This window comes from Canis lupus, chromosome 7 (assembly GCF_048164855.1).
Source record: "Canis lupus baileyi chromosome 7, mCanLup2.hap1, whole genome shotgun sequence".
NCBI classification, from domain to species: domain Eukaryota; kingdom Metazoa; phylum Chordata; class Mammalia; order Carnivora; family Canidae; genus Canis; species Canis lupus.
Window position 1 is genome coordinate 68,600,975 of NC_132844.1, and position 24,501 is coordinate 68,625,475.

Genomic DNA, 24,501 nt, shown 5'->3' on the forward strand with positions numbered 1-24,501 from the left:
GGAGGCTAAAGCTCTCCTCGCACCACCTCTTGTTGTCACCACTACCCACCCATGACTAGAGGTGAAAATAAAGTGTGGAGAAAATTTGAAATCAAAGGTTGTGGTAGTTTGCAGTTGCTACCAACACCTTCCAAAGGTTCAAGAGGTGACACAGCACAAGTAACACTGAACTAAAAACTAGAAAAGGAGAGAAAAAAGAGAAAGAATATTCCAGAGGCAATTCTGCATGTACTGGCTCTTCCTCTCTGCTGGTTCCAGGAAGGACATTTCATGAACCCATGTTGGTGAAAAGGCTTTTCTGGAAGAGGAGAGCAGTGTGGGGTCATGATTCAGATGACTCAAGTTCACATTCTGACCTGTAGCTCCAGTTACTTAATCCTGTGAAAAGTGCTTCTCTTTCCCAATCAGTCTCCTGGTCTGTAAAATGGGGTCAGTGACCCAGACCACCTCACAGGTTGTTGTGAGACTCGACTACGATAATAATGTGAGAGTGTAGTGAGGGATTTGATTGCTACAGATTTTAAGTTTCAGTTTATCTAAAAGTTTTTGGGCTTCTTGGAATTCCCTCAAAAAATTTTAAGGAAACTGACAATCATTTCAATTGTGACTTGTTTTTGTAAACTCCCTTTCTTCCTCCTGCGTATTTTTGTCCACAGTGTCTGTAAAGTCCCCTTTTGTAATGCAAGTGCCCCTGGAGGAAAGGAACAGCTGACACTTCTTCAGGTAACATCTTCATTGATGAATTTTTACCCATGTTTATACCTGTGTAATTCTAGATTGGTTTATAGTGAATGTTTACAGCACTTTAGAAGCTCTCTCGTGGATTCCACCCAGCCTTGTCCTTCCTCTCCATCTTCTCAGGTAAACAACAGTCCAGCCTCTATCAGCAGAAATTAGTTTTGCCAATCTTATCAATGCGATCAGAGACAATATGCTGCATATGCTCTTTCAACATTATGTATGTGCCATTCATCCATGTTGTCGCACATAGCAGAAGTTCAAGTTTGTATGTAGTATCCCACTGTGTGGAGAGGTCACAATTTATCCTTCCAACTGTTCATTGGCATTGGATGTTTCCAAGCCTAAAATCAGTAGGGTTTTAGTGATTATGAATTGCACTGCTATGAACATCCTTATGTCTGTTAGTAGATATAAGCTCTCTTCCCTCAGGTCTGTACTTAGGAGAGAAATTGTTGGATCAGAGTGTAAGCATGGGTTTAATTTCAATAGTTACCTATTAACAGTTTTCCTTTTTTAAAAAAGATTTTATTTATTTATTCATGAGAGACACAGAGAGAAAAGCAGAGACACAGGCAGAGAGAGAAGCAGGCTCCATGCAGGGAGCCCAATGTGGAACTGGATCCTGGGACTCTGGGATCACGCCCCAAGCTGAAGGCAGATGCTCAACCACTGAGCCACCCAGGCGTCCCTGACAAACAGTTTTTCAAAGTGGTTGTACCAATTTATTCCAACCACAAATGTATGAGAGTTCTAATTGTTCCACAACCTTCTTAGTATTCAGTATGGCCTTTTAAAAAAAACTTGTGTTATTCAACGTATTAAAAAAAAAATCAAAAAGCCTAGGAACAGGGATGCCTGGGTGGCTCAGCAGTTTGGCACCTGCCTTCAGCCCAGGGCGTGATCCTGGAGCCCTGGGATTGAGTCCCACGTCGCGTTCCCTGCATGGAGCCTGCTTCTCTCTCTCTGCCTCTCTCTCTGCCTGTATCTCTGCCTCTCTGTGTCTCTCATGAATAAATAAATAAAATCTTAAAAAAAAAAAAAGGCCTAGGAATGAATCTGGCTGGTTCAGTTGGTAGAGCATGCAACTCTTGGTCTCAGGGATGTGAGTTTGAGCCCCATGTTGAGCCTAGAACTTATTTTTTAAAAAATCAGAAAAAAATTGTACCATTCTAATGAGTATGTATCTCATTTGTATGTTTTAATTTGCAACAGCATCTTAAAAGGTATATAGGATAGGCTTATTGGAAATTTTGGATATTCCCTTTTGTGAGTGCTTGTTTCAGTCTCTTTTCTAACTATTGAGTTGTCTATCTTTTACTTAGTTATTTCTAAAACTTTTTTATAATATATATTTTGGATTCAAGTCCATTATTGGATGCATGTATGAATATATTTTTCCACTCTGGGACTCACCTTTTCATTCTCTTAATGATGTCTTTCATAATTTTAAAATAATTCATTCATTCTGTCAATTACTTATTTTATACCCAGTATTTTTTGTGTCCTATTTAAAAATCATTTGCCTACTCTTTTTTAAAAATACAAAATTATTCTTTTCAAAAGTAAATTGTAAAAATATTATAACGGGTAGATTATCACAAAGAAGAAGAAAAATAATTACCCACAATGATACCATCCAGAGATATAACCTCTGTTAACATTTCAGTACATATTCTAGTACTTATAAATGTTTATACATATAGTTTTTTGCTGTTTTTTTCCCAAAAGAGTGGATTGTACTGTACTTTTTAGTTAACCTTTTAAAACACATTTTATATAAATATCAATAAATACTCATCCTCATAACTTTTTTTTAGATTTATTTATTTGAGAGAGAGAGAGAGAGAACGATCAGGAGAAGGGGGCAGAGGGAGAGGCCAGCTCCCTGCTTGGCAGGACTCCCAAGGTCCTGGGATCATGACCTGAGCTGAAGGCAGATGCTCAATCAACCGAGTCACCCAGGCGCCCCTCATCCTCATAATTTTTAATGATTATGCAATAATCCATCGGATGGATATGCCAAAAGTATGGAAAAGTTCACATAGTAATATATTAACAAGCAATATCAGTAACACTAAATGGAACTGCCTCAAGGATAGAGAATCATTTGAGACATTTACCAAGGCAATGATACATAGTGTCAGAAATTCAACTTCAGTTCTGCTGCTAACTCCACCACCAAGGGAAAGTCATTCAACATCTCCCCACCTTGGAATGCTCCATGTTTGAGAGGTCAGAACACATATTCTATAAGGTTTGCTCCAGCTCTGAATGTCTGAGGATTTACCCATCACGGAGGCTGCTGCTATCTCTGGTATTTTGAGTGACTCATTTGTAATCCAAGCGATCTATTAGGTCAGAGTAAACAAAAACCTTTGGGAACTGCGTGACAAGGTAATCATGTCTTGGGGCAGAACGAGTGTAGGGGATATACATCACATCTCTGCTTAAAATCAGCCGTGGTTGTGTGACCCTAAGGGACTTCCCTGGGAGCTAAGAAATGAAGGTTTGCTTTTTATCAGAAGACAGGTAGTTTAGAGAATTAAGTATTTTCAGAGAGGAAATCACTGTTGTGTTTAACTCTCTAAAATTGGGGAGAAAGAATCCTAAATTTAAAAAGACATGAAAAAAGGTAAAAGCATGAAGACCTTTTACCAAGGGACACCTGAGTGGCTCAGTTGGTTAAGTGGTTGCCTTCAGCTCAGGTCATGATCCCAGGGTCCTGGGATTGAACCCTGCATGGAGCCTCATGTTGAACCCCGTATAGAACCCCATATTGAACCCCGCATCAGGCTCCCTCCTTGATGGGCAGCCTGCTTCTCCCTCTCCACCACTTGTACTCTTTCCTGCACTTCCTCAAATAGATAAAATCTTAAAAAAAAAAAGACCTTTTACTAAAAGAGTTGAGCAGAAGAAATACTATTGGATGAACTTCACTTGGAAATATCTCTTTGAATTACTGGAATGGAATGACAATTAGGAGACTGATTTGGAGAATGAAGGTGAGAAACTGAAATTTTGCTTGGTGCTTACTGGTTGCCACATCACTACGGACTGATCATCTGTCTGAGCCTGTGTCCCCATCTATAAAATAAGGAAATTATACTATCTCCTAAGTTTGTCAGGATAATTAGGTGACATAGGTGGCTTGAACCAAGTAAAGCCCTTTCTCTTGTCTTAGCACATGGTGAGTACCATTTTTTTTTTGTTCTGCAATTTAAAAAAATCAGTGAATTTTTAAAAATTCACATTCCATAAAACTCACCAGTCTAAAGCATATGATTCAGTGGTTTTTTCATATATCCACAAAGTTGTGCAACCACCACCACTATCTAACTCCAGAACTTTTCCATCACCTCAAAAAGAAACCCCGTCCTCATTAGCAGTCACTCTCCAGGAGCCCTTCCTTATCACCCCTGGCAACGAGTAATCTCTACAGATTTACCTATTTTGGACAATCATATACATGGAATCTATAATATGCTGTCTTTTTGATTAGCTTTCATTATCATAAGACATTCAATATGATTGCTATTATTGTTGTTATTCTTATTTCCTATGACTAAGATAGTTTGAGAACCAAATAGCATAATGGATGTGGAACCTCTTTATAAAGAAGAAATTCCTCTGGAAATCTAAGGATTGATTTATCCATAGAGGTGTTCACTCTTTCGTGGGAACAGATGGATGATCACAGGGACTTCTTAGAGGGAAAATAAAATCATAAAATTCAGAGTTATGACAGAAGTAAAAATATCCTCTATCATCCAAAAATAAATTATCCATTTGAAAAATGGTCCCCTAACTTCCCCCCTAAAGCATTTTGCTTGCTCAGTTAAGTTCTCTTTGCTGTGAGACTTGCCACCAGCAGTCCAAGTCATCAGCCTCCCCAAACCTTTGAACCACACTATGCCTGGATGCGGAACATGGAGGCAGGGCTATGGAAGATCTTTGGAGGAGGCTGTTAGCCATCTTCCACAGGCCAGCTGTCCATAATGGCCTCTGATCCACCCCAAAGGGTTGGCAGAGGCTACCAACAGATCTGGAAGCAGATTATTATATTTGATTTATAATCTAGTCTTAATTGTGCTCTGGTGTAATACAGCAGAAGCTTGGATTCCACTTTTATTGTATTCGTGTGGATTTTGACTCATTTGGGAATTTGCCCATTCAACTGGTCCTGCCCAAATGCAGACAGTAATTTAGCAACACTCAAAACTCTCAGGATTATTATCTCAGACTCTAAATAAAAAAAATTTCTTCACTATGTGGTACATGTATACAATGGAATATTACTCAGCCATTAGAAATAACAAATACCCACCATTTGCTTCAACATGGATGGAACTGGAGGGTATTATGCTGAGTGAAGTAAGTCAGATGGAGAAGGACAAACATTATAAGGTCTCATTCATTTGGGGAATATAAAAAATAGTGAAAGGGAATAAAGGGGAAAGGAGAGGAAATGAGTGGGAAATATCAGAGAGGATGATAGAACATGAGAGACTCCTAACTCTGGGAAACGAAAAAGGGGTGGTGGGAAGGGAGGTGGGCGGGGGGTTGGGGTGACTGAGTGACGGGCACTGAGGAGGGCACTTGATGGGATGAGCACTGAGTGTTATGCTATATGTTGGCAAATCGAACTCCAATAAAAAAAATACAAAAAAATTTTCTTCACTCATAGAATTATCCTGCTTGCATTGCCTTCCAGGGAATTTCTTCCAGGTGTAAGACCTCCAAAGGGTCTTCTCAGAGTTTATTGTTTGACTTATCCTCCTCTTCCCAAATTAGAGGTGACTTGGCTTTTACTGTTGTGTTACCACAGTCTTGGTGATGTTGTATGGTCTATGGGTCCAGGCAGCGCTCTCTGGCTTTGTTATGTGGTCTGGTGGAAAATTTAAGTATTTCCTACCAAGAGCAGAAGTAGGTTAGGAAAGGTTGTTGAAATGCCTTTTCACTGACCTGTGTGATGCTAGAGGGTTTTACTTCCTAGTTTGTCCCATGACCTCCCTCTTATGTGAAAAAAAAGTTTTTTGGAGGGGGGCTCCTGGCTGGCTCAGTCAGTAGAGTTTGTGACTCTTGATCTCAGGTTTGTGAGTTTAAGCCCCACTTTGGGGGGTGGAGTTTACTTTAAAAATAAAATTAAATAAATAAAATTTAAATTTAAAAATTTTAAAGTGTTTCAAGGGTCAGTAGGGTATGGTTGTTAAGAGATCAGACTCAAACCAGATTGCCTTCAACTTCCAGGATTACTTACCAAAAATGTGACGTTGAGCAAGTTTTCTCATCTGTAAAGTGGGGATAATCATAGTAATTACCTTACAGGTAGAAATAATTACATTAGTTAAGACATGTAAAGAACCTAACAGTGCCTATGATATTGTAAGCACTGTATATTTCCTGCTTATAAACATATACATATCTATGTATGAAGAATAATACAAAAAAAGAATAATAAACATCCAAGCCCTTACACACAAATCCTAACATTATGATCTTTTTACTTTAGATACTTTGATTTTTTAAAATTTTCTTTTTAAAGATTTTATTTTTAAAAATTTTTTAAAAGATTTATTTATTTACTTATGATAGACATACAGAGAGAGAGAGGCACAGAGACACAGGAGGAGGGAGAAGCAGGCTCTATGCCGGGACCTGACGTGGGACTCGATCCCGGGACTCCAGGATCGCGCCCTGGGCCAAAGGCAGGCACCAAGCCACTGAGCCACCCAGGGATCCCCTAAAAGATTTTATTTTTTAAGTAATCTCTACACCCAACATGGGGCTGGAATCCACAACTCCAAAATCAAAGAGTCTTACACTCCAGCGGCTCAGCCAGTCAGGCGCCCCTAGATACTCTTAAAGATATAAAATATTACAGAAACAATTACACACACATGCACATATATATCTCCCCTATTACATTCCCTCCTTTTTCTTTCTTGAGGTAAGCATCCTCCTAAATTCATTACTTATTATGTATTTTTAAGTTTGTTTATTTATTTATTCATTCCTTCATTTCTAAACAATCTCTACGTACAGTGTGGGGTTTGAACTCATGACCCTGAGATCAAGAGTCACACGTTCTTCCAACTTAGCCAGCCAGCTGCTCCTGCTTATTATTTTTAAAAGCTGATATATATGATTCCATAAAGATTGTATACTATTGTTTCACCCATCTTTAAAACTTATAAAAATCACATCATATTTTTTTTAAATCACATCATATTGTACAAATTTTTCCACCACTATTTTTTTTAACCTCATGGTTTTGAGATTTATCCATGTTGCACATGTAACTAGTTCAGTCATTTTTTTTAAAGATTTTATTTATTCACGAGAAACACAGAGAGAGAGAGAGAGTCAGAGACGCAGGCAGAGGGAGGAGAAGCAGGCTCCATGTAGGGACCCTGATGTGGGACTCGATGCCGAAACTCTGGGATCACGCCCTAAGCCAAAGGCAGGCACTCAACCACTGAGCCACCTAGGCGTCCCTAGTTGAGTCATTTTAATTGCTATAGGTGTTTCATTTCATGATTATATCACAATTGATTTAAACATTTCCCTGATGATGGACGTTTAAATTGCTTCCAATTTTTGGCTCTCATAATCATTGTTACAATGAACATTCTCGCGTCTGTCTCCTTCCCACACATTTTCTAGGGCATATACCTAGAAATGGACTTGCTGGAATGCAGGGAAAACCGCCTCTTCATCTTTCCTAGACACTGCCAAATAGTGGCTGTGCCGAGTGCTTGTCCCTATTTTAACTTTTCCAGTAGCAAATGAGCATCATCTGGCTCCACACTCTCAGCAATACTAATTAAGTTTGTCACTTTCTTCATTCATCCAAAGGAAATCAATGTTATGGTATGCTTCTTAAGGGTATTCTATAAATGAAGTGAGTATCTTGTAAGATGTCACTGCCAATCCACTATGCGTTTGGCATCATGTTAAGTGCTTTTATATACATTCTCCTATTTGGGTCTCTTACTCATTGTCAGAGGTAGAATATAAGACGTCGAAAGAGTAATTCACTTTTCCAACATCACGTGGGTGATAGGTGACAGGGCTGGAATTTGAACTCAAGTGTGTCAGGCTTCAAGGTCTCTATGATTATCCTAATGCTGAGATGCACGCTTAATCTTTAGGAATGGCATTAAATCAACTCATCATGGTGGTGTCGAATTTCTGGTAGAATGCCTTCCAAGAATGAACAATCTGGAGAGATAATATGGCTGGCTACCATTTTGGGTATTTTTTCCCCAATTTAAGTGGCATATATTTTGAATCATACAAGATTTTAATTTAAGTCATAGAGGGTTTCCATATATATTGAGGGGGAAAATGTCACTCACAATCTCATGACTACATTTGACACAATATTGTCACTGTTACACTCTAGTTGTTTTTTAGTGAGTGTTTTTTTTTTTTTAATTTTTTATTCATTTATGATAGTCACAGAGAGAGAGAGAGGCAGAGAGAGAAGCAGGCTCCATGCACCGGGAGCCCGATGTGGGATTCGATCCCGGATCTCCAGGATCGCGCCCTGGGCCAAAGGCAGGCGCCAAACCACTGTGCCACCCAGGGATCCCTGTTTTTTTTTTTTTTTTTAATTTTTTTTTAAATTTTTATTTATTTATGATAGTCACAGAGAGAGAGAGAGAGAGGCAGAGACACAGGCAGAGGGAGAAGCAGGCTCCATGCATGGAGACCGATGTGGGACTTGATCCCCAGTCTCCAGGATCACGCCTGGGCTGAAGGCGGCACTAAACCGCTGAGCCACCCGACCTGGGCTGCCCTGAATTCAAGATTCTGATGTGAAAAATCAACACAATACACTAACTCTATAAAACATCTTATAGTTTACAAAGCAATTCCATATTTAACACTTTTTAAAAATGTATTTATTTATTCATAGAGACACAGAGAGAGGCAGACACAGAGGCAGAGGGAGAAGCAGGCTCACTGCAAGGAGCCTGATGCAGGACTCGATCCCAGGACCCTGTCTCCAGGATCACGCCCTAGCCAAAGGCAGACGCTCAACCACTGAGCCACCCAGGTGCCCCCGTATTTAACTCTCTAGTAATGTCTGAGGTGGGTAGTGCAGGTGTTACCATCTTCATTTCAGAGAAAAGAAGAGTGAGGTTCAAAACAGCAGATCTGGGACTTCAACCCAATTTTTTAAAAAAAGATTTATTTGAGAGAGAGAGAGGGTGAGGAGGGAGAGAGAGAGAAAGAGAGAGAGAGTGAGCACAGGAGCATGAGTAGGAGGAGGGAGTGGGAGAAGCAGACTCCCTGTTGAGCGCAGAGCCTGACATAGGGCTCAATACCGGGACCCTGAAATCATGACCTTAGCCAGAAGTCAAATGCCCAACAGACTGAGGCACCCAGGCACACCTAACTCAATCTTCTGACATGGAATTCAGTGGCCTACTACCCTTTTATTTGAAATGAATACAGCCTTGTTTTTTTTTTTCCTGATTGAAAATAATATATCTTATTTTAAAACAACTTAGAAAAGTTACAAAGAAGAAAAATGTATGCTCCTTGTAATGCTACCACTCAGAGATAATTACTGTTAACATTTTCTTATCTTCCAATTCTTTTTAATTTTGTACAAAAATGAAATGTGTAAAAATTTTTTGGTAATCTTTTTCTCTTGAACAATATGGTATTGTAAACATGTTTCCATTTCTATAAATATCAATCTGGATTTATTATATGATGCTATCATAATTTATTTAACTAACCTCCTGTTGTTAGACATTTAGATGGTGCTAGTTTTTCACTATAATGAACAATAGCAAAATAAACATTCTTGTACATATCTCAGGTCTCTTTAGGTTATTTTTTTAAGATACATGACTAAGAGTGGAAAATCTGGGTCAAAGCATTTGGAAGGATTTTGATACATATTGCAACCAATCTCAGAAAGGTTGTGGTGGATTTACATTCCTAACCATCAATGTTTTTTGTTTTGTTTTTTTCTGGTCTGCTTCTTCACCAATTCATAGTTGCTTTTCTTGAGACAGTTGTAATTCAAATATACCAGTGAAAATACAGTTCAATTTGTGAACCTAAAATCGAGTTGTACTATTGAGCAAATCATCAATAAACAATTCACTGTTTGTTTAAAGCAATGATATTCAAGTTTTAGTGTTCATAAGGATCACCTGGTGATTCCTGGGCTCCACCCCAGACACACTAACTCAGGTTTTAGGGGCCTGAGACCCAGGAATGGACCATTTTAAGAGTTCTCCCTCCCCCAAGTGACTCTGATCTAAGTAGTGCAGGAAATTACACTCAGAGGAACACTTGCTTAAGAATACACACAGAGGAAGAAAAAAAGAATACACACAGAGGAAGGTTGGGAATTCGTTGGTTATGGACCCAAGTACCTTTTGGTCATGTGAGGTCTGGTAAGAAATAAAAAATTCACTTTCTCTCTCTCTCTCAGGCTCATTTATAGCATTCTCTCTCTCTCTTTCTCTCTCACTTACACACACATATATACATCATGCTTTTGCAGAGAAAACAAACATTTTGCTTTGGCTGTTGTAATCAGTTACAGAGACACATTTCTTTATAGAGATTCTTCTTTAGGGCTTTTCAGTTTTGTTTTGTTTTGCTCTCTTTCCAAGCAAGTACCTCTGACATTCCTAATCAATTGAGCACCTGCAATTCACTTAATTTCCCCTTTTCTGTAGAAACTGAGATAACCTTAAAACTGGTCTCCAAGGTTCTGGCAGCCCCAGGAGATAGACTGAAGGAGGCCAGCAAATTCTATTGCCTCTCATGCAGGGCCCTTGAGGTGCTCTCACATTTGAGTCATTACCATGGCCCTCTGAAATTCAAATTAACTTTTGAGGCATTTAACTTTCCAGGAAATGCTCACCTTTGCCCAGCTTCAGAAAATGGCTTTTGTTTTTCCCCTTGAAAGTTAATTTTTTTTAACACCAAGGCTTCTTTCTCAGGGAACCCTTCAGCTTTTGCATGGGCGGTGGCTTGCCCCGGGCCTTTAGCAGGTGGCCCTCCTAGACAGGTCTGCCTGAGAAGTGTATGCTGAGGGGAGGGCTGTGTCCCTGAGGCCTTGCTCCTACTCAGATGCCTGCCTGAGGCCTATTGTTGGGGATCCTCCCGTCTACGAAGGGCTAGGCCAAAGCAGCAACACCCATAATCACGTATGGCTAAGTGGGGTCTCATCTCTTCAGGGTCAAGTCCACGAAAGCAATTTATTCACCTGATAGGTTGTAAATCCCTGCTCCTGTGAAAGGTTCAAACAAGTGTCTTTCATCCTCTTCTTTTAAGCAGCAAATATAGTCATTCATTCACTGACAGCCATTTATTATTTATGCCAAATGCTTATCTCTACCGCCTGTTGTAGACAGGCTTGTTAATAAAACCAGATGGCCAGTTTTAAAGAAAAAACCTCTATTGAGGTATAGTTTACATACAATAAAATTCACCCATTTAAAGTGTACCATTGGGATACCTGGGTGGCTCAGCAGTTGAGAGTCTGCCTTCGGCTCAGGGCATGATCCTGGAGTTCCAGAATCGAGTTCCACATCAGGCTCCCTGCATGGAGCCTGCTTCTCCCTCTGCCTGTGTCTCTGCCTCTGTGTGTGTGTGTGTGTGTGTGTGTGTGTGTCTCTCAAGAATAAATAAAGTCTTAAAAAAATGAAGAGTATCATTTGAGGGGTCCCTGGGTGCCTCAGTCAGCTAAACGTCCAACTCATGATTTCGGCTCAGGTCATAATCTCAGGGTTGTGAGACTGAGTCCTGCATCGGGCTCCATGCTCTGCGGGGAGTCGGCTTGAGATTCTCTCTCTCCCTCTGCCCCTGCCCACCTCCCTGTCTCTAATAAAAAAAAAAAGTAAAGCATACCTACCATTTGATGACTTTTGACAAATGGATACACCCATCTAACCATTACTGAATTAAGATCTAGAACAATTCTATGAATCCAACCCCAAAAGTCTGTTTATGCCTCTTCCCAGGCAACCCCTCACCATCCATTCAAACTTCCCTGCAACCCTAGGTCTCACTAGTCACTTTCCAATGCTATAGCTTACTCTTGCCTGTTGAACTTCATATAAGTGAGATATGCAGTATATAGTCCTTTGTGTCTGGCTTCTTTTGTTCAATATAATAGTCAAGATTCATCCATGTTGTATGGCCAATAGTTCATACCTTTTTATTGCTGAGTACTATCCCATTGTAGAGATATATCAGAATTTGTTTAGCCATTTTCCTGTTGATAAATATATTTAGGTTGTTTACATTATTTGAATACTAGATATAGCTGCTATCAACATCTATGTAAAAATATTTGTATGGACATATGCTTTTGTTTATTTGGGGTTAACACATAGGAGTGGAATGGCTGGTTTTTATGGTAAGTATATACTTAATTCCTTTTTTTTTTTTTACACTTAAGTATTTTATTGTATGCTGCTGCCAGTATATATAAAATAATTACCCTTGTGAAATAGAAATTTATGAAAATTCAGGGATCCCTGGGTGGCACGGCGGTTTAGCGCCTGCCTTTGGCCCAGGGCACGATCCTAGAGACCCGGGATCGAGTCCCACGTCGGGCTCCCGGGGCATGGAGCCTGCTTCTCCCTCTGCCTATGTCTCTGCCTCTCTCTCTCTCTCTCTGTGACTATCATAAATAAATAAAAATTAAAAAAAAGGAATTTATGAAAATTCCGAGAGGTAAATGTTAAGGACTGACAAAAGTAGGAGTTTATATAGTATGGCACGTGTTATAGGGATAAGCTTTTGTACAGGCTTCAAATTTAGTTCTCCTTTGAATATTCACTTGTTCATGTAAAGTGGCTTAGAAAACCATCAAAAGATTCGTTTTACTACAAAAAGGAACAGACTTGGGGCAGCCCTGGTGGCTCAGCGGTTTGGCGCTGCCTTCAGCCCAGGGCATGATCCTGGAGACCCAGGATCGAATCCCACATCGGGCTCCCTGCATGGGGCCTGCTTCTCCCTCTGCCTGTGTCTCTGCCTCTCTCTCTCTCTCTGTCTCTCATGAATAAATAAATTTAAAAAATAAAAAATAAAAAAAAATAAAAGGAACAGACTTTCTGGGGTCTGAAGGGATTCGTACTTGAAGATACACCAGTTAGCAGGGGGTCGTGTTGGGCATTCTGCAGACAGAATTGTTTCAAATCTGCAGCTGCCTGGGAAACTTTCACGCGGTTGAGCCCCGCTTCCAGCCGGAGCTGCTGAACCACTTTCTTCATCGTGGCGATGCTGGAGGAACCATTCATGGCGCTCGCAGGTGCTGGGCAGGCTCGTCCCCGGGTGGATCCGTCGCGCCATATACTTAATTTCTTAAAAAATGGGCCCGTTATTTAAAAATCTCATTTCTAGTTATCAAATCCATATATATGTTAAGAATTCCAGTTTCCTGATCTTGGTAGTTTAGTTGAAAAAAGCACTGTTTTAAGAGTCAGAAGTCAGTGGGATCCCTGGGTGGCGCAGCGGTTTGGCGCCTGCCTTTGGCCCAGGGCGCGGTCCTGGAGACCAGGATCAAATCCCGCGTCGGGCTCCCGGTGCATGGAGCCTGCTTCTCCCTCTGCCTGTGTCTCTGCTGCTCTCTCTGTGTCTCTTGTGAATATATAGATAAAATCTTAAAAAAAAAAAAAAAAAAAAAGAGTCAAAAGTCAGCAGTTTAGCCTAAGCATTTACTTCCAGACCTGGATTTTTAAAAAGAGGTCATAGAGCCCAGTTCCCTCAGAGCTTCAGTTCCCTATGAGGGAACAATTTCTTTTTTTTTTTTTTTTTTTTGGACCAATTTCTTTATATGGGGGTTAACAATTTCTTCCAACAATAAAAAATTGAAAGTAGTCTCAGAGTTCATCAATAGATTGGTCAAGTAAAGTACATTCCTAAATTGGAATACCATATAGCCATTAAAAAGGATGATGTAAATATGTATTTATTGATGTGAAAAGCTGTTTTCAACATACCGTGAATGAAAGAAGCAGGCTAGGGGCAGCCTGGGTGGCTCAGCGGTTTAGCACCACCTTCAGCCCAGGGCGTGATCCTGGGGACCTGGGATCCGGTCCCACATCGGGCTCCCTGCATGGAGCCTGCTTCTCCCTCTGCCTGTGTCTCTGCCTTTCTCTGTGTCTCTCATGAATAAATAAATAATAAAATCTTAAAAAAAAAACAAAGCAGGCTAGAGAGGCAGATACAGTATACTATCATTGAGGCAAACTATACAAATGGAGAGTTATATGAAAGACATATTCTAAAATATTAATAATGGTTATCTCTGGGTAGTGGGATTTAAGGCATTATTTTTTACTTTCTTCTATGTAATTTTCTATATTGCTTAGTTTTATTTGCAATAGGCAGTATGAGTCCTTGCAGAATAATGAAGCTGTTAAAAAATAAACTTATACAACCTGTTTTTCTTGAGAATAAGATGAGAGAATGGATGGCTCTGTTGAGAAATTATGAGATGTTATCACATAAATTGAAAATATTAGTATTTAGTATTTGTTACCCCAGTCTTTTCTGGCAGTATCCTAGAAATTATCGAAGAAACAATTAGAAGCAGGAATGACTGCTCAATGCAAACACAATCAAGTTGAACATGGTGAAAAGGAAAAATTCCTAGAACTGGAAGAAATCTGGGGCAAAAAGGAAGGCACAAGTTCCTTTCTGAGCCTTGGGCTTAAATCCTGGCTGTCCCCTTGGGTGCATTATTTAAACTCTCTCACTCTCTATTTCCTTATCTGCAAAATGGGAATAATAATAATATTGGTTTCATTTGGCTGTGAGGATTAAATGAGTTGAAGTAGTTAAAGTGCTGGGCATTGGGCATATTGTAAGGGTTCATTAACTATGTTTCCTCATTCTTACTGCTAGCTTGGATGCATATAGCAAGATGATTCACACATGGTAACCCAGTTGGAGAGTGTGTAAAGAGTGATCATAGTAAAACAAGAAGAGTTGTGAGGTATTTTTGTTTGTTTTTTACATGAGGGAGAGGTGAGGAGTTGGTGTTTCCTTAGATAATGTTTTGGATCTGGGAGATTAAAGGGGCCAAGAAAAGATGCAAGAAAAAAGACAAAGGAAAGAAAGAGGAAGGAGGAGTGAGAAGGAGAGGGGGAGGAGAAGGAAGAAAAGAAAAGAACGGACTACTTCTGGATATCTAGGTTGAGGGACTGTGGGATAGGAGATAAAGACAATCAAGTTCCCCACCCTTCACCCCCGCATTGTCCCATTCACCACAGTAAGAACAGGGAGACCCAGGGCATCAGATGCTCTCTCTAGAAGACAAGATAGTACAGTGGGTTAGTGCCTTCTACTTTTTTTAAATCTCTTCAATAGGGAAATAGGATAGAAGAACTGGAAAAAGGGATCCTCAAATGTAGGGGATCTGGTTCTTTCCCTTCACGCTCTGGGATGTTGAAAGCAGAGGTACCACTCACTGTCATAGGCTGCTCTTCAATCTCACCCATTCATTTTTAAGGGAAATGAACCTGTACCCCCTCAGGTACACCTTAGATTTTATTTCCTTTACCTGAATCCACTTTCAGGTATATTTCTGTGATCAGCATAGACAGTGATCAGCATAGGCAAAGAGGAGCCTGGGTCTTATAGATGTGAATGACTCCCATTTTGAGCAAAAGAAGGAAGTTGGATTCTTATCTTACAACATATATGAAAATTAACTTAAAATGGATTAAAGACCTAAATGTACAACCCAAACTATACAACTTCTTAGAAGAAAACATGGTGAAAAAAACTTCACAACATTGGAACTTGGCAATGCTTTCTTGTAAATGACGCCAAAAACATAGGCAATGAAAGCAAAAATAGACAAATGGGATTACATCAAACTTAAAACTTTTGTGCATCACAAAAATATTGTATGATTCCACCTATATGAAGTATCTAAAAATTCACAGAAACAGAAAGTTAGAATGGTGGTTTCCAGAGACTGGGAAGAGGGAGTTGGGGGGGTTGTTATTTAAAGGGTACAGAGTTGGGGCAGCCCTGGTGGCGCAGCGGTTTAGCGCCGCCTTTAGCCCAGGGCCTGATCCTGGAGACCCAGGATTGAGTCCCACGTCGGGTTCCCTGAATGGAGCCTGCTTCCTGTGTCTCTGCTTCTCTCTCTCTCTCTCTGTCTCTCATGAACAAATAAATAAAATCTTAAAAAAAAATAAAATAAAAAAATAAAGGGTACAGAGTTTCAGTTTTACAGGATGAAAAAGTTCTAGAGATTGGCTGCACAACAATGTGAATATGGGTAATACTTCTTAACTGTACACTTAAAAATAGTTAAGATGGTAAGTTTTGTTATGTGCGGGGTTTTTGGTCACACTTTAAAGAATAAATAAATGTCTAATGACTTTGTTTTTAAGATTTTATTTATTTATGCATGAGAGACACAGAGAGAGGCAGAGATATAGGTGGAGGGAGAAGTAGACTCCCTGAAGGAAGCGGGACTCGATCCCAGGACCCCCAGGATCACAACCTGAGCCAAAGGCAGATGCTCAACCACTAAGCTACCCAGTCCCCTAAATGACTTTGTTGTCATGTGTCACTTCTCTAGCCTGTTCCTTAAATCCTGTGGAGAATCATCCAAGGCCTGGTCAAGGAATCTTAAAGGTCTCTATGGGTATCCCAAGCCACCGTTGACCCCTCCCTCCTCCCAAGTCCTACTCAGTCTTTGTCTACTGCTCATTTGGCACTTGAGCACATGTTCAATATAACAAATATATATATATATACATATATATATATATGTATATATATACACACACACATATGTATAATATATAAACATATATACAAGTATAATTATTTATAGAAATGTATGTCCTTGTATCTCCCCTCTTGCCATGTAATACCTTAATATTCAACAAGCAGTTATGCCTACTTTGTTGGAACTTCCAGTCCTGGGGAATAAGCATAGAATGTAAGATTTGTTTCACAGTTATGTTTATGCAAATTCTAATTGTAGCCATAGGTTAAATTCCAAAAACTTTTTTTCTTTTGTTTGACTTACTATTTTACTCCACTTCAGTGATCTTTTTGCAGCATTCTTTATACAGAAATGAGTAAACTGAGGTCTATAGAGAGACTCAGTAATTTGTTCATGGTCATTTGTTCATGGTCATATAGCACAAGGCCCCTAATTCATCCTTGCTGATAGTAAGTCAGCAGACATTGCTTGCTCAACTGGATAGTTCATTGGACTGTTAGCTGCTTCCTAGCTTTTGCAGTTTACAAAATTTAAGCCAGCTGACATGGGGAAGAGAGTGTCCAGAACTAAAATGAACACATGTTTGACAAACCCTTAGGTCACCTAATTTTCTTTTCTTTAAAATGAAGTGTCTCTTGATGTTTTATGACATGAGCATTTTATTGAAAGTTTAAAAATGTAGATTAAAAATGTAAAAATACCCATAATTTCCCACACTCAGACACTGTCATCATTAATACCTTGAAGTATAACCTTCTATACATCTCTTGCATTCACTCATTCCTGCATCTGTTAGAAATTGGAGCATAGGTAATAGTACTGTTTTCTTACAGCTTTTATCATTTTTTAAAATATTTTATTTATTTATTCATGAGACACACAGAGACATGGGCAGAGGGAGAAGCAGGCTCCTCATGGGGAGCCCGATGTGGGACTTGATTCTGGGACTCTGGGATCACAACCTAAGCCAAAGGAAGATGCTCAACCACTGAGCCATCCAGGTGTCCCCCAAAATGTGTTTTCAAAGAGCCATATAAAATTCTACATTACCAACATAAAATTATTTTAAAGTGTTATTTAAAATTTTTATCTTTTAAAAATGAATACATGCTCAGTGTAAAAACTCAAGCAATACAGAAATTTAACATTAAAAGTGAACATTCCCCATAAATTGGATTGCTAGATTTAGCAAATAAAAAAAATACAGGATACCCAGTTAATGCTTGTGACATACTTATGGTAAAAAAAAAATTGTTTACCTGAAATTCAAATCTAACTGGATATCCAGTTGTTATATGGCAACTCTACCATAAACCCACCTTCCTTAACTATTGATATATATCTCCCCAAATATTTTGTTATGTGTATATTCCACACACATGCATAAACATATACACTTACTATGCTTTTTAATACAAAAGAGATCATAATATATATATACTGTTTCACAGCTTGTTTTTTTTTTAAGATTTATTTATTTGTTCATGATAGACATATATATATATATAGAGAGAGAGGCAGAGAGAGAGAGGCAGAGACACAGGCAGAGGGAGAAGCAGGCTCCATGCTGGGAGCCCAACGCGGGACTCGATCCCGGGACTCCAGGATCACACCCTGGGCCAAAGGCAGGCGCTAAACCACTGAGCCACCCAGGGATCCCCCACAGCTTGCTTAAAAAAAATCTACATCTTGTCATGTTAGTTCATATAGACCTACTTCATTTTTTAAATGGTGGTGTAGTATTCTATAGCATAAATCTAGTATAATCGAATCAAAACTTTACGGTTGGTCATTTAGATTGTTTCCAATTTTCCAGCATTACAAATCTGTAGTGATCAGCCTTCAACATATATCTTTGGCCATCTTTTTTAGTTATCTATATGAAATCTAAGATAAGGTGCACATTTAAAATTTTAATAGCCATGGCCAAAATATCCTCCAAAAAGGTTTCTACCAATCTGTAATCCTATTAATATTGTATGAAATTGCCTTTTTCTTCACATCTTATAGAATACTGGCTATGATCAATCTTTGCCAAACTGACAGATAAAAATGATATTGTGCTTTTAATTTGCACTTCTTGATTATTCATGGTATTCAAAATATTTTCATACAGTTGTAGGCCATTTATAATTTTTCTTATCAAATGCCCATTCATGTCCTTTACCAATTTTCCCTTTAGATTGTTTTTTCCTTGTTGATTTTATTCTATTTTTTAAAAAGATTTTATTTTATTTACTCATGAGAGTTACAGAGCAGGAGAGAGAGAAGCAGAGACACAGGCAGAGGGAGAAGCAGGCTCCATGCAGGGAGCCCAACGTGGGACTCGATCCCGGGTCTCCAGGATCACGTCCTGGGCTGAAAGCAGCCCTAAGCCACTGAGCCACCGGGCTGCCCAAAGAAATTTTAAATTTTTTATACTATCAGTCTTTTCTTTGATTTCATAATTGGATATTTCTTCTTCTCTCTCAGATTATTAAAATATTCATTTAAGTTTCTTTCCAGTTCCTTACTTTTTTGGTCACAGATTCATGTAAAATTATATTGATGAAAAGAATGATTCACCCCTTCATGCCATTTGCAATGATGTGGATGGAACTAGAGGGTATTATGCGAAGTGAAATCAGTCAATTATCATATCAGCTCACTCATATGTGGAATTTAAGAAACAAAAGAGAGGATCATAGGGGAAGAAAGGTAAAAAATAAAACAAGATGAAATCAGAGAGGGAGACAAACCATAAGACACACTCTTAATAATAGGAAACAAACTGAAGGTTGCTGGAGGGGAGGAGGCAAAGGGATGAGATAACTGGGTGATGGACATTATGGAGGGTACATGATGTGATAAGTACTGGGTATTAAATAAGACTGATGAATCACTGACCTCCATATTTGAAACTAATAATACATTATATGTTATTTAATTAAATTTAAATAAAAAAAAGAATGAATCCACCTCTGCTACGTTTTTTTCAATAGCTCCCCTATTGATGGACATTTGGGTTATTTCCAACTTTTTATTATTATATGTATTATAATACTTCTAATAAAAAAGCTTTTTGGGGATTTGGGGACTATTATATATAAATATTATTAAAGTTCCTCATATCAATTCATCTAAATTCACATCTACTCATCTTTAGGAAAAATTATATCAATTACATTCCCAGAAGCAGTGGTATTTGAGAGGACATGTTTCTCCATACTCTTGCCAACAAAAACTATTATGTTATAAAGCATTAACAATCTGATTAGAAAAAAGTGATGCCTTATTGTTGTTTTAATCCATTTATTTAACTATGAGTAGCATAATACATCTTTCAACATGTTTATTGGCCATTTGTATTTCTTCTTTTGTGAATTGCCTTTTTGCATCCTTATTTTTTTTTCCTACGGGAGTTTTCATTATTTCTTTTAAAGATTTATTTATTTTAGAAAGAGAATGCATGTGCAAATGGTAGGTGGGTGCAGGAGGAGTACGGGCAGAAGGAGAGACAGAGAGAGAATCCTAAGCAGATTCCCTGCTGAGCATGGAACTGGATTGATCTGAGCTCGATCTCCCAACCCTGAGATCATGACCTGAGCTGAAATCAAGAGTCAGATGCTTAATTGATTGAGCCACCAGGTGCCCCCATTAATTTTTTAATTAATTAGTTTTCAGAAATCTCTATACCCAATGTGGGGCTTGAACACCAAATCCTGAGATCAAGAGTTGCATGCTCTACCAATCTAGCCTCAAGTTTTCATTATTTTTAAGAGTAGGATGTCCATCTCTATCTAGAAATCAAATACTGTATTCACTTCACTTATTTATTAACTTGATTCTTTTTTAATTTCATCTAAGAGGGATCCCTGGGTGGCGCAGCGGTTTGGCGCCTGCCTTTGGCCCAGGGCGCGATCCTGGAGACCCGGGATCGAGTCCCACGTCGGGCTCCCAGTGCATGGAGCCTGCTTCTCCCTCTGCCTGTGTCTCTGCCTCTGTCTCTCTCTCTCCCTGTGTGGCTATCATAGATAAATAAAAATTAAAAAAAAAAAAGATTAAAAAAGAATAATTTCATCTAAGAGATAACATATTTTGAATGGAACCTGGAGATTCTCATGGAATCTAAAGGAAGCTGAATAATCAGAACTCAGGATGATTGAGGAACTTCTCTCTCAAGTCTTTAGGTCTCCCATCTTTGTTTCTCTGTTTTTCTCTGTTTCTGTCTTTCTGCAGATAGGCATTTTCTCGTTTTCATGGGTGCTCCACAAAGATGGACCTTTTTCTGTATTTCTCTCACTTTCAAGTAAACAGGCCTGTTCCACAAACTCACTGAGTTCAGTTCGAAATTCCTGAGAGAGAATCTGATTGGCTGATCTAAGTTAAGCATCTCCCTCTCCTCCAATCAATGGGGGCTAAAGGACAGGGCCATGTAGGGCAGATATGGCTGCTGGAGGCCACATAGAGGGTCATTAATGATTTGCAGAAAAGGAGGTCATCACAGTTTGGATATATACCTAAAAGGTTTTGACTACAAGTTGCTATTATCATATAATGTACCCTAATGCCAATTTGGACTCTGTTCTCTTAATCAGTTATGCTGTGGCATAATCTTAGTATTAGCTGGTCTTGGCAATTCTGAATCTTAAGGACTTAGAGATCTGGACACAATCTCAGCTGCCCTGGTAAGATGAATCACTTTTCTCCTAGACTTTCAACTTCTAATGATAGAATGGCTTAATTCCTTTAAGAAACTTTGGCTTCATCTGGGGACTTGGGATTCATTTAAAAATTTTTTTAAAAATTTATTTATTTAGTTGAGACTGAGAAAGAGAAAGAGAGCAGGGGGAGGGGCAGAGGGAGAAGCAGACTCCCCACTGAGCAGGGAGTCGCATGCGGGACTCAAACCCAGGACCCTGAGATCATGACCTGAACCAAAGGCAGACACTCAACCAACTGAGCCACTCAAGTGCCCATTTAAATTTCTCAATCGAGATCACCAGCCCAAGAAATTCAGAAAGAAACTGGCTCGTCTTGGGCATATTCCAGGCAGTGGCCTTTCCAGGCATAGCTCCTGACACTGTTCTGACATAAAACCTAAAAGCCCTTTGGGAATATTGCCATCAGCTTTTCTTCCTTAGGGTGGCACTCAGCAATTTGTCCCTTTGTCTCTCAACCAGTCCTTCTCCATGCCTTCTTCCCAATAAAACAAAACACAGCTACAGAGCCATTATAGAAGAACCATATGTGTTATTAACCCCTCAGATTTAAGTGGAAACTCACATTTCTGTGAGTGTCCTGATTGGGTAATACCTCATTTTGGTCAGTGTTTTTGCATAGTGTATTGGAATGGGTCAGTTCTTTATTGTGTGTGGATGACATAAGAATTGCAGATGTTTAGCATTCTTGGTCCTCAAGGAATTAATGGCTGGGGTACCACTTCCAATCTCATGAGAACTAAAAATGTCCCCACAATGTTTCAGAAGTAATTTGAGGAATAGTTGCGCTCCTTTGAGATAACTTCTGCCATGAACTGAAGTTCTGAGCTACTTGAGTCTCTTATTTGCCAGGATCTCTTTGCATTTTATGGGCTATTTATATGTGAGCTAAGACCCTAGTATTGCATGGGGCTGGCCAAGAGTTGTTTGTTCTCCTTGGGTCAGCATTCTAAGGGAGTTGTCAGGTTCCAATAACATTTTCTTCTTTTGGATCCTTGGTTAACACAACTTTAATTCATAGGTATTACAAGTTAACTTAAATTTTAGTCAGTAGACTAACATCAATTTCTGATTATTTTGTATGTAAGGCCAAGTTGAACTCAAAGCATAAAGGGAATTGTAGCAGGATATAGTGGATAGAGTGCTAAACTGGGAGTTTGGAGATCCCTTACTTACTGCCTAATTTTGAGTGAATCAGTTCCCCTCTTTTGGTTTCAATTTCTTCATCTGTAAAATGGGGAGGTTGGGCTAGACAGTCTGGTTCTTTTATAGGTCTAATATTGGGATTTTTTAATAATCTGTGTTCCCATTCCATCACCCATAAGATAGGGACAATATGTGTTTACCTCTGAGAGAGACAGAATTTTCCTTAATATTAGTAAAATATTTCAACATTGTGGCCATTCAAAAGTTAGGTCCTGGCAATGATCTAAGCTTCCACAGGTATTAGAGGCCTAAAACCAGTTTCTTATAAAATGTTTATAACTACTGTACAGTAGGAGTTTGTAAATAATGTATCTGTATGCTGATACAGTTGTTTCCCATAAGATAGTCATGTTGGAGGGGAAAAAATCATTAAAGAAGAGAAAGGGCATATAATTCAAATTTTAATAGAGGACAAGGAAGCAAAATGAAGTAGAAGGGGATCCAAGTGAAGTAGTAACGTAGGCTACTTGTACCATTGTCTATTTCTATAGTCATGTTTATGGCCACAATAGTCATCATTTCTCGAAGTGTTTTTTAAGGAATAGGCACTGTGTTGAGCTTACATATTTTATCTCATTTAATTCTCACAGCAATCCTATGTGGGCAGGCACTGTGAATACCACTTATTGGCAGAATGAGAATTTGAATCTTACAGATATATGACCCAGAACCCAAGCTTTTAAAGCCATCATATTTTACTAACTCTTATTTTTTTTAATACTTTATTTATTTGAAGGTTTTATTTATTCATGATAGACATAGAGAAAGAGAGAGGCAGAGACACAGGCAGAGGGAGAAGCAGGCTCCGTGCAAGGAGCCTGATGCGGTACTCGATCCCGGGACTGCAGGATTGTGCCCTGAGCCAAAGGCAGGCGCCAAACCGCTGAGCCACCCAGGGATCCCCCTACTAACTCTTATTTGGTACTGGGACATAAGGAAGTAGAATGCTTTCCCTTTCTAAAACCTCCTAGAAACCCAGACACTACTGGTGACTTATTCTAGTGCTGTGTGGCGTTGAAATCGTCATGGAAAACATACCCCAGGGGGATCCCTGGGTGGCTCAGCGGTTTGGTGCCTGCCTTTGGCCTCAGAACGCAATCCTCGAGTCCCGGGATCGAGTCCCGCGTCGGGCTCCCTGCATGGAGCCTGCTTCTCCCTCTCCCTGTGTCTCTGCCTCTCTCTCTCTCTATGTCTATCATGAATAAATAAATAAAATCTTTAAAAAAAAAAAAAGGAAAACATACCCCATTAGGAATCTGAAATTGGGGTTTTTTTGGACAAGATATAAGCTTTCTGGATCTCACTTTCCTTATTCGTAAAACAGAGAGCTACTGAAAGGTAGAAGGCCATTTCTTACTCATCTTTTTCCCCTTTGGATATAGCGGTGTTGCACAAATAGGAATGGAAGGGGGTAGACAAGATCGTCTCTATGCTGCCTTTCTCAATCTCTGATCTTCAAATGGGATCTTGACCAGGCAGGTGTACCATTTGTACAGCAATATTTTGCTTTCTATTTTAAAAACAGAAGAAGGCATGCCCAATACTCATTACTTAACCTTTACTTTGAGAGGGTTGGTCTTGACAGAATGAGCAGGAGATTGCGGGTGCTGCGGTCTGGACCTGTGATTGACGTTCGTATCCAAGGCCTCCTTTACTTTCCAGAGACTTGATACCACTGTTGCATAACAGAAACAACACTGATAAATTGTAGTAACCCTTACGAAGGATGGCTGGAAACCAGGGATTCACGGCACTGCCTATCCGGGAAAGCAGCTCTTAAAACTTAACGCAAACAAACCGTTTCAGGGCGAGGGGCAAACCCCTGACCGAGAAGACTGTCCTGCGTACACCCTGGTACTTGACCTTGCCCTGGTCGCTTCTCCTCCCAGACTGGTTTCCTCACCTGCAAAATGGTGGAATTGCCGCAGACCGACATCCCCGAGATTCTCCCCAAACCCCGAGCTCTAACTCCTCCCCTTGAGGGTGGGGGTGGGGCGAGCGGAAGGTCAGACCAGGAGTCACCCCCAGCCGCGGGGCGGTCCCTCTCCTCCTTCCCACTCCCCGCTCCGTCGCTCCACCGCGGTGAGGTCACGCGGGGGACGTCACGGGGTTGTG

The 24,501-nt window shown here is 39.7% G+C and overlaps 1 long non-coding RNA gene and 1 pseudogene across 1 annotated transcript in view; one reads left to right on the forward strand and one right to left on the reverse strand.

The window, feature by feature from the left end:
• Positions 1 to 5,314, forward strand: part of LOC140637173 (uncharacterized) — a 22,026-nt gene extending 16,712 nt beyond the window's left edge. The window contains exon 3 of the long non-coding RNA XR_012034418.1: positions 657 to 5,314. This is a non-coding gene — a long non-coding RNA (uncharacterized lncRNA). The remainder of the gene's footprint in view (positions 1 to 656) is intronic.
• Positions 2,583 to 24,496, reverse strand: LOC140637171 (guanine nucleotide-binding protein G(I)/G(S)/G(O) subunit gamma-5 pseudogene; annotated as a pseudogene).
• Between the last annotated feature and the right edge of the window lie 5 nt (positions 24,497 to 24,501).